Here is a 12,148-nt window from a genome sequence, read left to right as displayed (position 1 = left end):
TTTTTCTTTGAATGTTGATTAAAATTCAACCACTGATAGCTCTTTCAGCAAGAAAATAACTATCTTTAAGCCATAAAACTGCCCAAAATATATGCAAACATATGATTGCAAATTTCCCAATCCACTGCCATTAGAACTGTAAGGTGGGGACAGGCTCAGTGGCTCACACCTGTAATAACAGCACTTTGGGAGGCCAAAGTGGGCGGATCACTTAAGGTCAGGATTTCAAAGCCAGCCTGGCCAACATGGTGAAACCTTGTCTCTACTAAAAATATAAAAATTAGCCAGGCGTGGTGGCAGATGCCTGTAATCCCCACTACTCAGGAGGCTGAAGCAGAAGAATTGCCTGAAGCCAGGAGGCAGAGGTTTCAGTGACCCAAGATGGCGCCACTGCACTCCAGCCTGGGTGACAGAGTAAGACTCCGTCTCACACACTCTCACACACACACACACACACAGAACTATCAGGTGAATTTGTGACTTGACCTCAAAAACATTTAGGTGACTATTAACATAATATAGCTGGGTGCAATGGCATGTACCTGTAGTCCCAGTTCCTTAGGAGGCTGGTGCAAGAGAATGGCTTGAGGCCAGGAGGCCAAGGCTGTAGTGCTCTTTGATCACACCTGCGAACAGACACCACACCCTAGCCTGGGCAACACAGTGAGACTGTGTCTCTTAAAAAAAAAAAAAAAAAAAAGTAGTAATACATTAATGAAAACATAACTGGAGCAGGCTTTTCTATACATAAAGGAAACAAGAAATTCACAAATGACCAAAGGATTTGACTACATAAAAATGTAAGCTTTAAAACAAAACACCATCAACAAAATTAAAAGATAAATAATAAACCAGTGAACACTTCATGGCATGTAAGTGACAACCAGGCACAGTAGTCCAACACCTGTAATCCCAGCACTTTGGGAGGCCAAGGCAGGAGGATCCCTTGAGGCAAGGAATCCAAGACGAGCCTGGGCAACACAGTGACACTCCATCTCTAAAAAAAAAAAAAAAAAAAAAAATTAACCAAGTGTGGTGGGGCACACCTGTAGTCCTCGCTATTCAGGTGGCTGAGGTGGGAAGATTGCTTGAGCCTAGGCAGTCAAGGCTATAGTGAGCTATGACCATGCCATCGTATTCCAGCCTGAGTGACAGAGCAAGACCCTGTCCCTATCACACAAACCAAAAAAGAAAGATTATACAAATCAATCAGAAAACGCCAAGCATGGCAGCCCATGCTTATAATCCCAACATTTTGGGAGGCCAAGGCAGGAGGATTACTTAAGCCCCGGAGTTCAATATCAGCTTAGGCAACAGAGCGAGACCCCATTTCTACAAAAAATAAAAAAATAAAAAAAAAATAGCCAGGCATGGTGGCACATGCCTATAAGCTACTTGGGAGGCTGAGGGAGGAGGATCACTTGAGCCCAGGAGTTCGAAGCTGCAGTGAGCCATGATTGTGTCACTGCACTCCAGCATAGGCAACAGAGTGACACCGTGTCTCCAAAAAAAAAAAAGAAAAGAAAACTTTAACATTTAAATTTTAAAAAGAAAAATACACATAATTCACAAAAAATTAAAAGTCAATAAACTGACTTAAAAAGTCAATAAACTGATTAAAAAATTCAGCCTGGTGAATAATTAAAGAAACACATATTAAAACATGGAATCAGAAAAGTTTTTCAGTGATAGTATTTAACTGCGAAATAGCGTTTTAGACCATGGACTCGGATTTGGCAGACTAACTTGAACACTTACTCGGTGACCTTGGGCATATCACTTTAATCATTGTGAGCCTTAACATCTTTAATAGTTTTGGTGTGAAGATGAAATGAGAGAATGCACTTGAATTGCTTTAGCAAAGTGACTATCAACAGTAAATGCTCAATAAGTATTAGCTTCTTTTCTTTCTTTTTTTTTTTTTTTTTTTTTGAGGTGGGGTCTTGCCCTGTCACTCAGGCTGAAGTACAGTGGTGAGATCTTGGCTCACTGTAGCCTTGACCACCTGGGCTGAAGCAATCGTCCCACATCAGCCTCCTAGGTAGCTAGGACTACAGGCATGGGCCACTACACCTGACTAAGTTTTTGATTTGTAGACAGGGTCTCCCTATGTTGCCTAGGCTGCTCTCGAACTCCTGGGTTCAAGTGTGCTTGAACCTCCCAAGGTGCTGGGATTACAGGCATAAGCTACTGTGCCCAGTCTGCTATTATTGGCGGGGGGTGGGGGAGGGAAACAGGCCTGACACAGTGGCTCACATCTGTAATCCTAGCACTTTGGGAGGCGGAGGTGGGAGGATCACTTGAGGTCAAGAGTTCAAGACCAGCTTGGCCAACATGGTGAAACCCCGTCTCTACTAAAAATACAAAAATTAGCCAGGCGTAGTGGTGCCCACCTGTGATCCCAGCTACTCGGGAGACTGAGGTGGGAGAATTGCTTGAACCAGGGAGGCAGAGATTGCAGTGAGCAGAGATCACGCCACTGCACTCCAGCCTGGTAACAGAGCAAGACTCTGTCTCAAAAAAACAAAAACAAAACTACTTACACTAATAACACAGGAGAGGGAGCAGTGAGCTAGGTACCCACACAATGCTGATGGAAGTATAAACTGGTAAAACTTTTTAGGAAACAAGGCTGGTAAATAATCTGGGAGTAATCTGCTCACCTAAAGCTATAAAAATGTCCTTAGAGACATGAGAATTTGCAGGGTGGGAAAGGTATACTTTACTTGCACTGTTTGAATGTTTTACCAGAGTTACTTTATATACCAGTTGTATAATTCCAGATAAAAAAGGAATGAGAAATCTATGATAGTAGCAGGAAAAAAATGTTAATGTTTATGCCTTTTAGAATCACTTCTAGGAATCTATCAGAAATAATTAGAGATCCAATGAAATATTTATGTACACTATATTCACAGCAATAGTATTAATGGTTTAAAAAAAAAAAAAAAAAAACCTGGAGACAAACTTAAATATATGAGGTTTTAAAGTAAATATGGCATACAGCCATAGTATGGAATATTATGCAGCCATAAAAGGGGCTCTCTATATGACACTAAAAGAACATGTAATCCTCCCAATAAATAAATAAATCAAATTTCATCACATTTTTAAATGTCTGTTTATCAAAGGACATGATCATGAAAGTAAAGGGACAATGCACAGAATGGGAACAAGTACTTCCAAATCACATATCTGATAAAGGTCTAGTATTCAGAATACATATGGCATATCAGAATCTAGTATCCAGAACTCTTACAACTCAACAATAAAAGGACAAATAAGCCAATTTTAAAATGGGCAAAGGATTTGAATAGACATCTCTCCAAAGACAGGCAAAATGGCCAATACGTACATGAACAGATGTTCATCATCCGTCATTAGTAAATGCAGATCAAAGCTGTAGTGAGATACCACTTCAGGTAACAACACTAGGATGGGTATAATAAAATAAAACAGAAAACAGAAAATACAAGTGTTGCTGAGGATATGGAGAAACTGGAACCCTCACGGAATTGCTGGTGGGAACGTAAGATGGTACCGACCCTGTGGAAAACAATCTGGCAGTTTCTCAAAGAGCTAAGCACAGAGACACCATATGACCCAGCAGTTCCACTCCTAGTATATGTCTGGGAGAAATCAAAACATGGATCCACTCAAAAACTTGTACATTAACGTTCATTGGAGCATTAAGCCTAACGGCCAAAAAATGCAAACAACCTAAATGTCCATCAACTTATGAATGGACAAAATATTGTATATGTAAACAATGGAACATTATTCATCCATAAAAAGGAGGTACTGATACATGCTACAACATGGATGAATCTTGAAAACGTTATGCTAAGTAAAAGCCAGTGTAGCCAGACATAAAAGACCACATATTGCTGTATATGATTCCATTCATATGAAATGTCCAGAATAAGCAAATCCATAGAGACAGAAAATGGATTAGTGGTTACCAGACCCTTTGGGGAAGAGTAAATGGGGAGTGACTACTAACAGGTACAGAGGGGGTTTCAGAATGATAAAAAACATCCTGGAATTGGAAAGTGGTGATGGTTATGATGGTGGCAGCCAATCCAGTCGGCCTGCCATCATCCCAGCTGAAGCAAAGAGGGCCTGGCTAGGGCTACATGCTCCACGGAGCAGGCAACAGTGCCATCCAAGTTGTGGCTGCAGATCTGAGCCTCCTTGTGCTCTTGGGGGACCAGGAGCAGGCAGGAGCCCCGCCCCACATGGGGCAGCTGCAACCCCCCAAACCATGGCTGCAGACTCAGGCATCCCCACATTCCTGGGGGTCTGGGAAGGCCCCACCCTCACAGGCTCAGAAGCACCTCTCCCCACTGTTTGGTTTCTCCCTGCTATCAGCACCCACTCCAATCTCAATCTGGGAGCAAAGTTAGGCAGAGCCCGAGCACCAGGAACAGCAGTAGGCAGACAGAGTCCCAGGTAGAAGAGGGCAGGTCCCAGTAACGTCCCTTCTTCAGGCCAGGGAGGGGCCGGAAGGCTGGGGACCTGGTTGCCAATTCCACTGACCAGAGTGGGAACTGGTGCTTTTCCCAGGTCTGCCCATGGCCACCCATGGGCCAATTGGCACATACCCCACTTCCTCCCCTCTGAGGCCCATAAAAGCCCCAGACTCAGCCAGAGCTGAGCAGACATGGGATGACCAGCTGCAGAGAGGAGCTACTCTCTCTGCTGAGAACTTCAGAGACCTGCAGAGACCACCAAATGACCAGCCCGCAGAGAGGAGTTACTCTCTCCAGGGCCTCCTCTCTACTGAGAGCTGAACACTCAACAGACAACCTGCCTGCCTACAGAGGGGAACTACCCATCGCAGGTCTCCTCTGAGCTGTTCTAACACTAAATAAAGCTCCTCTTTGTTTTCTTCATCCTTCACTTGTCTGCATACCTAGATGCAGGACAAGAGGTTGGGCGAAGGTGCCAACGGCCAACAGAGGTTTCCAGGAAGAAAATCAACACCCTAAAGATCCCATGACAGTTACACAGACATTTGAATTGTACACTTTAAAATGGTAAATTGTATGGTATGTAAATTACATATAAATATTTTTTGGGGGAGAAAAAAAGGCACTTGAAGGTTTTTAATGGCACAGGAAAATGCTCTCAATATACTAAAAAGAAAACAACCAGCATGCAACTGAATACATGTATAATTCCAATTTGGTTTAAAAATATGTGTGCATGCATATACACATTTGCATTTGAAAATATAGAAAATAGAGAAAAATGCTAAAAGTGGTTATCCTAGGTACTGTCATTATGGGAGACTTATTTTCTTCTTCATCTATGTTACAAAATTTTCTATAGTAAACCTGTATAAATTTTATAACAGGAAATTTAAGAATAAAAACCCAGACAGGTGGGGCTGGCTTTAAAGCGAGTGTCATTTCCAACATACCATTCATTCATTAAACATTTCTTTAGCTCCTACTATGTACCAAACACAGATATAAGACATAATCTCTGCCTGAAAGGAATTTACGTAAGTCTAGGGCGGAGTTTGAACCCAAATCAATGGACTGGATAGGGGAAAAAGGGTCCAGAAGCTCTTCAAATTACTGCACATGTGATGTTGTCCAACTACACACTTTCTGGGGGTAAGGGCCCCGACTTTCATGAGCAATGTAGCTTAGTGGTTAAAGGCCGGAGCTGGAGCCAGACTACCTGAGTGTGAATCTTCAATGTTCAATTACAAAGTGTGTAATCCTGGGCAAATTACCTAACCTATTAGGAGCTCAGTTTCCTCATCTACAAAATGGGGATAGTAATAGTACCTTTCTCATTGGGCTGCTGGAAGATTAAATGAGTTACACCTAAAGCACTGGCACTATAGGAAAGGGACGTAGTAAGTACTCAATAATTAGCTCCTAGCTGCCATGATCATGATCATTGCCCCACCACTACCATCTCACAGATTCTCAAGGCGATAGACATGGAGAAGATTAAGGACCACTGGAAAGGTTGTTTTCCAAATCTCAAAACCAGTAGGTAGCATCTGATTCCTGATGTGCCTATAATAACCATTCTTTTCAATTAATTTATTTTTCTAGATTCTCTCAATTTCTAATGAAACTTCTTTTGAGGTGTTCTACAAAACACAATGAGGCAAAACATCAAAATGTTCAACATAACAAACTGCTTATGTCCCTTATCTTCTGACTAATTCATAGAAACAAGCGATTTTCAAGGCTGTTATAACAGAAGGAGGCTTTGAGAGATTTAAGTGTCTTTCCAGGCCATGCTGCTCTGATCCAGTAGTTCATCCAAGATAACTCTTTACAGACCAAACTGCAAAATCTCCTGAGTGACACATGCATCTAATGAGTGACTAGAGATTGTGACTGCATTATATTTAAGGCCAACTTTTCCATCCTGCAGTCAAGAGTCTCAACAAGCAATTACCACTCCAATGCTTTCAAATCTAACCTCTTTAGGTATCAAAAAGATCCTTGGTTTTGTCACTGGCACTGATAGGCATTTTGCTCTGCCCTGAAAACATGGATGATATCTATGTTTTCGTCAACTTGATTATAATACACTTTTCTTCATCAGGGAATAAATCTGGGCCACACATTAATACAGTACCAAATTCCAGAGCTCACAGATACCCGTCTAATGCAAAAATTAAGGGGCCCTGGCAACTAAAGAATAACACACCAGGCACTGTGATGCCAGCAGCTATGTGCTCCACAGTAAAGGTTTGGAGCGCAGGCTCTAGAGACAGCCAGGGGCATGAATCCCAGCTCTGCCCCTCTTACCAGCTGAATTTTAGTCAAGTTGCTTAACTCTCTTGGCCTCAGTTTTCTCTTATGTAAAATGGGAATAATATTAGTGCTTATTTCACGAGGTAGTTGTATGAATAAGCTACTATATGTAAATGAGTCAATACACATAAAGGACAGTTCCTGTAACGTTGTTAACAGTTACTAAATGTTAGGTGTTATTACCTTTGGAAAAGGAAGCATAAAAATACACCTATCCAAGTATTTGCTTTTTATCATTCTGCTTCATCACTTTCAAGTTACATATGTATCTTCTATATATGTCAAATGTCACATAATTTTTTTAAAAAGAAAAGAATTTACAGACAACTACATTGCTCATTTCATACAGCTGGTCTGGAATGTGACTCAGCTAGGAAAGACAGAAAGTGGGGAGAGTCCGACTTCTCATAACAAGAGTGCTGGGCTATAATCAGAGATTTCATACAAAACCTTAAACTCATTAAAAATTAGAAGATGCAAAGGACTTTGAAATCACCTGGCCCAATTCCCACATTTCATAGATGAGGAAACCACAGCCTTGAAATGTAAAGTGTTTTAAGATCCTCCAGTTCATTAATGACAGAAATGAGACTCTTCCTGTTACCCATGGCTTAGATATATATTCTAAGTGGAATGCAAAGAAGATGACATTTTGGAAAAGGGAAGAAGAATGAGTTTGGGAGGTTAACAATAATAGCTAACATTTATCAAGCATTTATTATATCTCAGGTATTGTGTCAAGCACTTTATATTGGCGGCCTTAAATAATTTTTGCAAAGCCAGTGAGAGAGTTACTATTATTAACCCCACTTTCGACTAAGGAAGTGGAGGCCTAGAGAGATTAAATGACCTGCTCCAAATCACAAAGCCCATGAGTGGTAGAGTCAGTCAGTAAACTCATGCTGTCCGACTCTAGAGCCGAAACTTTGACCACTGAGTGATATTGCCCAAACTTTAACATGTAAAAAGTGGTGACGTTCTTAACCTTAGACTCTTTCTCCTACTTTTTTGATAACTTCTCTGTTCAGAGGCATTACAAGGATACCCTGTAAATGTAGTGGTTTTTAAATAAGAACAGATAATGGGGATGTAGAGCCTACTTATTGTGTGTATGTGAGACACTGCCACCTCCTACTTGTTCAAGTTAGCTATTATTGTTAACCTCCCAAACTCATTCTTCTTCCCTTTTCCAAAATGTCATCTTCTTTGCATTCCAATTAGAATACATATCTAAGCCACAGGTAACAGGAAGAGTCTCATTTCTCTGTTCAAGGCCGTGCACCTTGGTAACAGGGCAGCGAAGGATGTGGGAGTCCATGTGGCCCCAGCGTGGCCCCAAGGCTGTGTCCTAGCCCTATCAGCGAACAAAATGTGCTTGTCAATCCAGTAGATTGTCACTGAGCTCAGCCAAATGCCCTTAACTGAGGCTTGGCACTACACAGAGAAGAAATTCAGCATAATCCCTGCTCTCAAGGAGCTTATGGCACAGCTAGGAAGAACAGACCACTTTCATCTTAAATCCTTCTTTTCTCACACTTTTGTAGTTAAGCACCAGAGCACTGAAGAGACTACAGACCCCCAACTTCCAGCAACACTATCCTATCCCACTACTCAGATCACTCAGCCTTCAGTACCCCTCTGTGTACATTTCACAGATCAACTCCTTTCTCGTCTCCTCCTAGTGTTATAAGCTTTTTCTTTTGTCTTTGAAGAAGTGGGAAGTATTTTCATCTCTCTATTTCCCTCCATCGCCAGGGAGTATGACAAGAGGGTTAACTTAAGGAGCTAACAAAAAAATGCAAAAGAGGATAACTTCTCTATTGCTGTTAATGTTGGGAAAGAGCCTATGGGATTCCATAGTATTTGCTCAAAAATGTTCAAAGGAATATATGAAAATTTCATCCTCAACATTTTACTGCCCAGGAAAAAAAACAAACAAATAAACAAAAAAAAAAACCCAGAACTCTAGGGGCCAATTATTCTGCTGTCTTGGACTTTGACCTTAGCAAGTCTCCCTCTGGTTTTAACCTGACTACAACTGAGGAGAGGTGACAGCAGAGTACCAACTGAATGAGCAGCTTGTGTCTAGGGTGGTCAAATTTAATGACTGCCAGGCCTTCAGAGCAACATTCAAAAGTAACAGTACCATGCCAAACTTATAGGCGAAATGAATAAGAGCAAGTTTCACTGTTATTTAATTTAAATGTATTGGTTCCCACTATGTTCATGACATCATACTAGGAGGTAAGTATTCAAAACAGTGGCAAGCCTTTGAAAAACCCACCAATATCAGAGTGTAGTAATACAACTAGAGAAATAGAAGACAGAGTGAGCAGAGCACATGAGAAGCAGTAAAGGGGGAAAGATGGGAGGGCTTACTGTCTGCAGTCAGTAGAGAGGGAAGTATCTGAGTGTGAATTTATAGATGGGAAGACTACTATTAGAGTCTTCTACAATACTAAACTAGTTTGAAGAGTGGCTCTTGACTCTCTCCTTTGCTTCTGCTCTTCCCTGGTCAGTTAGAGCCTAAAATTTGAAAAACAATTTTTAATAAGGAGCTATAAAGAGTTGGGGTCTGAATCTGACTTTAGCTTTGTAAACTTGAGTTACTTAACCTTTCAAAACCTGTTTTCTCAAGTGTAAAATGAAGTTAACATGTATATGGGAGCTCATAATGCTACTCTCACTTTTATATTTGCAAATTTTCTTAATAATTTTTAGAAAAGGCAGTAATAATACCTATTGCTTAGTTGTTGTGAGGGTTACATGAAACAATACTGTAAAATACCTAGTACACTGCCAGGCATTTTGAATGTGTTCAATAAATGGTAACTATTATCAACATGATGTGAAATGTTATATAATGTTAAGATATGAGTTACTATATTTTAATATTATGAAAATTTAAAAAGTTCACAAGAACTTTAAAAAATTTTTTAGAATGGAGGAAAGAGGAAAATCAAGTACTATGACCCAGTGAATCAGACTGCAGACTTAGAAATACAACAAGGACGACCTTTCCAAATAGAGTCTGACAGGCTCTCACTCTTTTACCCACCTTCATTCTCCCCTCACTACTTTATTTGTCCATTCAGCAAATATGTTCTGACTGAACTGTAGGCAGGACACAGTGCCAAGAGGTGAGAGTGAGAAAGAGATGAAGGCGGACAAAAGAAGGGGATTTAGGGAACAATATAATAGGATGAGCTTTAAGGGGGGAGGTATCTAGGAACCATCTGAAGTCACATGCAAAATGTTTAGAATATGTGGGTGTGTAAAACTTCTCTGGGATCTTCTGGAGGGATTCTAAACAGAATTATTATTTTTTAATGTTAAGGTCTAATAAACTGAAAGAAGCATACAGATTTTTTGTAAGGAAAAACATGTAACACTCCTGAAAACTCACCAAAGTAGCTTTGAGCAAATGAAAAGACAGACCATGATCTTGGATTGAAGAGTCAATACTGTAAAGATGTTAGTTATCCCTAAGCTCATTTATAAAATGTAACACAATCCTAATAAAAATACCATCAAGTCATCTCCTCTTGAAACCAAATTGATTATTAAGTTCATATGCCAGAATAAACAAGCAAAAACAACCAGGAAAACCCTGAAAAAGAGCAATATGAAAAAAACTGGCCCTTCCAGATGTTAAATGACAAAGCCTTTAACATTAAGATGATTTTGTAACAGCATATGAATTGGCAATCAAACCAATGGAACAAAACTGAAAATCCAGTAAGAAATCTAAATACATACAAAGGTTTAGTATTCAATAAAGACAGCATCTCAAATCAGTGAAGAAAAAAGTTTTTAATAAGTACTGTTGAGACAACTCACTGGCCATTGAGATAAAGATAAAATCAGATCCTTCCTCAAACCAAATACTCAGATAAATTTCAAATGGATCAGACTCTTAAATGTTTTTTAAAAAGTGGAACCATAAGCCATACATGTACTAGAAGAAAATAGAGTCTTAAATGTTTTTCAAAAAGTGAAACCATAAGCTATACATGTACCAGAAGAAAATACAACTGGATTCTCCATAAATTGAGAGTGTGGCAAATTTCCTAACTATGACTGCAAATCCAAAGCAATACATGGTAAGACTGATAAATACGACTATATAAAGATGTAAAACTTGGATAGCAATAAAACAATATATACAAAGTCAAGCATTTGACAACTGGAAAAATATATTTGCAATTTGTATCACAGACATGATATATCCTTTATCTCATAAAAAGAAAAAACAAATTTAAGCTACACTGAAATATTATTTCTTACCTGGCAGATTGGCAAAACCCCAAAACTTTAACAGCCTACTTTGTTAGCAAGACAGGAGAAACAGAGAAGAAGGGCTTAGATATGAAATAAAAACTTCTTGGTAAAAAGGAACTTAATTTTTAATAGCAATCCTTAAAGTTTAAAACAAAATGACGGCCTGGCGCAGTGGCTCACACTTGTAATCCCAGCACTTTGGGGGGCCGAGGCAGGTGGATTGCTTAAGGCCAGGAGTTCAAGACCAGCCTGGGCAACATGATGAAACCCCATCTCTACCAAAAAATATAAAAATTAGCCATTTTCCTAACCCAGTCTCAAAATAAATTAATTTTTTAAAAAGTATTCAAGAAAAAGAGCCTGTTTATGAAGTTGGTGATACAACTACACAGAAGATAATTACATCAAGTGACTTTAAGACAGTATCTGACTGCACACCTCAAATAGCATATATTCTAAGGACAAAAGGAGTAACAGAAAACCCAAACAGCATTCAGTAATATAAAGGTCAGTGTAGATAATGGCACTGCTACTGGCCTGGTTGATGCCACCACCGGGGAAATCCAGGGAGAAGAAGCAGCCTTGAAGCCTTGGAATGTGACCCACTGGCCCCAGAAAGGATAAAGTCCTGTGGCCGCTGAGAGATTTCAACTTGTGCTCAATACAAGGTGAGTTGTGGGAGGAGGGGCTGCTCAGAGATGAGGCTTGAGATACAGGCACAGCCAGAGTTGGAGGGTAGCACTTGCTGGACCATCCTAAGGGCAGGCAGGCCATCCAAGAGTTTTAAAGCAAGGGAATCACATATTCTGATCTGTGCTTTATAAAGACCACTGGTAACAGCGTACCAAATAGATTGGAGAGGAGCGAAGCTGAAAGCCGCTGACCAACTAGAAGGCTGTTTCATAATCCAGGACAAGAGATTACAGCAGCTTTAACCAAAGGAAGAGAAAGGATAGAAGAAATCAACAGTCTTGTAGCCTAACTAAATATGTGCTGAAAGAGAAGATCATGGCACCATTCCCAGGTTTCTGCCTTTGGCAACTCTGTGGTGCCATCCACTGAGCTTAAGAGCCAGG

The 12,148-nt window shown here is 40.2% G+C and overlaps 2 protein-coding genes across 8 annotated transcripts in view; both read right to left on the bottom strand.

The window, feature by feature from the left end:
* The window catches only part of C1QA (complement C1q A chain), a 431,051-nt gene that overhangs the window by 170,883 nt on the left and 248,020 nt on the right, over window positions 1-12,148 (bottom strand). The window lies entirely within an intron of this gene.
* The window catches only part of ZBTB40 (zinc finger and BTB domain containing 40), a 79,824-nt gene that overhangs the window by 61,568 nt on the left and 6,108 nt on the right, over window positions 1-12,148 (bottom strand). Inside the window, exon 1 of one of the 3 annotated variants that reach the window (XM_050790163.1) lies at window positions 543-672. The exons of the other annotated variants lie outside the window; for them this stretch is intronic. The gene's annotated coding sequence lies outside the window, so the exon portion shown is untranslated. Of the gene's footprint in view, window positions 1-542; window positions 673-12,148 lie in introns of those variants that run through there. 3 annotated transcript variants of the gene reach the window in all.

Source organism: Macaca thibetana, chromosome 1 (genome assembly GCF_024542745.1).
Source record: "Macaca thibetana thibetana isolate TM-01 chromosome 1, ASM2454274v1, whole genome shotgun sequence".
Classification (NCBI taxonomy): domain Eukaryota; kingdom Metazoa; phylum Chordata; class Mammalia; order Primates; family Cercopithecidae; genus Macaca; species Macaca thibetana.
Note: the sequence above shows the minus strand (reverse complement) of the source record. Positions and strands in the feature narration are given on the sequence as shown.